This window comes from Rhipicephalus microplus, chromosome 1 (assembly GCF_043290135.1).
Source record: "Rhipicephalus microplus isolate Deutch F79 chromosome 1, USDA_Rmic, whole genome shotgun sequence".
Classification (NCBI taxonomy): Eukaryota; Metazoa; Arthropoda; class Arachnida; order Ixodida; family Ixodidae; genus Rhipicephalus; species Rhipicephalus microplus.
The window spans coordinates 155364697-155367949 of record NC_134700.1 but is presented as its reverse complement, the minus strand read 5'-3'; the positions used below and the strand labels follow the sequence as shown (position 1 = coordinate 155367949).

The 3253-nt window shown below is 41.8% G+C and overlaps 2 non-coding genes across 2 annotated transcripts; both read left to right on the top strand.

Annotated features, from left to right (window-relative positions):
- The first annotated feature begins 621 nt into the window (after window positions 1-621).
- Window positions 622-694, top strand: TRNAT-CGU (transfer RNA threonine (anticodon CGU)). The gene has a single exon. It is a non-coding gene; the product is annotated as a tRNA-Thr (tRNA).
- Window positions 695-2440: 1746 nt separating this feature from the next.
- On the top strand, window positions 2441-2513 carry TRNAT-CGU (transfer RNA threonine (anticodon CGU)). The gene has a single exon. It is a non-coding gene; the product is annotated as a tRNA-Thr (tRNA).
- Window positions 2514-3253: the final 740 nt, after the last annotated feature.

Genomic DNA, 3253 nt, shown 5'->3' with positions numbered 1-3253 from the left:
CACGAATGAACCAGGAAAACAGGCGTAAATTACTAATACTTTGGAGTAGGACTCATGTTGCCAGCATTCTTTCCCACCAGATTTTGGAAGTACTAGTGAACACACTTAGATGCACGGAGTCTTTTCATGCGAAGATTTGCTTAGCAAACAAATGGCGCATGCATCTATCAATATCAATATAAATATATATATATATATATATGAGGTATAACAGACAGTAATGCCAAGGAATGTACAGGGGAAGTTATTAAAACCAATGGAATGTAAATAAGAAGAAAGAAAAGTGGATGAAAAAATTACCAATTGTGAGCAGGAATCGAACCTACGACCTTCGAATTACGCGTTCGATGCTCTAACCACTGAGCTATCACAGCGGCCCTCCCTCCATCCACTTTTTTGGGTTTATCTGTGAATTTAGAAGTAGGAGCGACAGTCAGCGCCATCTATAAGCCAAACGACGAGTGTGAAAACACTCTTATGCGCATGTTTGGCGTCACGTAGAACGTGAACTTATTATGAGCGGGCAGCTGATTAATTGTCCCTCTTATACAACCTAAACTGACCGTCGCTCCTATTTCTAAATTCACAGATAAACCCAAAAAAGTGGATGGAGGGAGGGCCGCTGTGATAGCTCAGTGGTTAGAGCATCGAACGCGTAATTCGAAGGTCGTAGGTTCGATTCCTGCTCACAGTTGGTAATTTTTTCATCCACTTTTCTTTCTTCTTATTTACATTCCATTGGTTTTAATAACTTCCCCTGTACATTCCTTGGCATTACTGTCTGTTATACCTCATTAATATTGTGTTAAAACACGGAAAGACGAGCCCTTAGCTATACACTTCTTTCCCTTATTTCATTGAATGAGGGTCTCGTACTGGCAGACTTGGTGTGTTTAGGTTGTATAAGAGGGACAATTAATCAGCTGCCCGCTAAAATAAGTTCACATTCTACGTGACGCCAAACATGCGCATAAGAGTGTTTTCACACTCGTCTTTTGGCTTATAGATGGCGCTGACTGTCGCTCCTACTTCTAAATCCACAGATAAACCCAAAAAAGTGGATGGAGGGAGGGCCGCTGTCATAGCTCAGTGGTTAGAGCATCGAACGCGTAATTCGAAGGTCGTAGGTTCGATTCCTGCTCACAGTTGGTAATTTTTTCATCCACTTTTCTTTCTTCTTATTCACATTCCATTGGTTTTAATAACTTCCCCTGTACATTCCTTGGCATTACTGTCTGTTATACCTCATTAATATTGTGTTAAAACACGGAAAGACGAGCCCTTAGCTATACACTTCTTTCCCTTATTTCATTGAACGAGGGTCTCGTACTGGCAGACTTGGTGTGTTTAGGTTGTATAAGAGACACAATTAATCAGCTGCCCGCTCATAATAAGTTCACGTTCTACGTGACGCCAAACATGCGCATAAGAGTGTTTTCACACTCGTCGTTTGGCTTATAGATGGCGCTGACTGTCGCTCCTACTTCTAAATTCACAGATAAACCCAAAAAAGTGGATGGAGGGAGGGCCGCTGTGATAGCTCAGTGGTTAGAGCATCGAACGCGTAATTCGAAGGTCGTAGGTTCGATTCCTGCTCACTGTTCGTAATTTTTTCATCCACTTTTCTTTCTTCTTATTTACATTCCATTGGTTTCAATAACTTCCCCTGTACATTCCTTGGCATTACTGTCTGTTATACCTCATTAATATTGTGTTAAAACACGGAAAGACGACCCCTTAGCTATACACTTCTTTCCCTTATTTCATTGAACGAGGGTCTCGTACTGGCAGACTTGGTGTGTTTAGGTTGTATAAGAGGGACAATTAATCAGCTGACCGCTCATAATAAGTTCACGTTCTACGTGACACCAAACATGCGCATAAGAGTGTTTTCACACTCGTCGTTTGGCTTATAGATGGCGCTGACTGTCGCTCCTACTTCTAAATTCACAGATAAACCCAAAAAAGTGGATGGAGGGAGGGCCGCTGTCATAGCTCAGTGGTTAGAGCATCGAACGCGTAATTCGAAGGTCGTAGGTTCGATTCCTGCTCACAGTTGGTAATTTTTTCATCCACTTTTCTTTCTTCTTATTTACATTCCATTGGTTTTAATAACTTCCCCTGTACATTCCTTGGCATTACTGTCTGTTATACCTTATTAATATTGTGTTAAAACACGGAAAGACGAGCCCTTAGCTATACACTTCTTTCCCTTATTTCATTGAACGAGGGTCTCGTACTGGCAGACTTGGTGTGTTTAGGTTGTATTAGAGGGACAATTAATCAGCTGCCCGCTCATAATAAGTTCACGTTCTACGTGACGCCAAACATGCGCATAAGAGTGTTTTCACACTCGTCGTTTGGCTTATAGATGGCGCTGACTGTCGCTCCTACTTCTAAATTCACAGATAAACCCAAAAAAGTGGACGGAGGGAGGGCCGCTGTGATAGCTCAGTGGTTAGAGCATCGAACGCGTAATTCGAAGGTCGTAGGTTCGATTCCTGCTCACAGTTGGTAATTTTTTCATCCACTTTTCTTTCTTCTTATTTACATTCCATTGGTTTTAATAACTTCCCCTGTACATTCCTTGGCATTACTGTCTGTTATACCTCATTAATATTGTGTTAAAACACGGAAAGACGACCCCTTAGCTATACACTTCTTTCCCTTATTTCATTGAACGAGGGTCTCGTACTGGCAGACTTGGTGTGTTTAGGTTGTATAAGAGGGACAATTAATCAGCTGCCCGCTCATAATAAGTTCACGTTCTACGTGACACCAAACATGCGCATAAGAGTGTTTTCACACTCGTCGTTTGGCTTATAGATGGCGCTGACTGTCGCTCCTACTTCTAAATTCACAGATAAACCCAAAAAAGTGGATGGAGGGAGGGCCGCTGTCATAGCTCAGTGGTTAGAGCATCGAACGCGTAATTCGAAGGTCGTAGGTTCGATTCCTGCTCACAGTTGGTAATTTTTTCATCCACTTTTCTTTCTTCTTATTTACATTCCATTGGTTTTAATAACTTCCCCTGTACATTCCTTGGCATTACTGTCTGTTATACCTTATTAATATTGTGTTAAAACACGGAAAGACGAGCCCTTAGCTATACACTTCTTTCCCTTATTTCATTGAACGAGGGTCTCGTACTGGCAGACTTGGTGTGTTTAGGTTGTATAAGAGGGACAATTAATCAGCTGCCCGCTCATAATAAGTTCACGTTCTACGTGACGCCAAACATGCGCATAAGAGT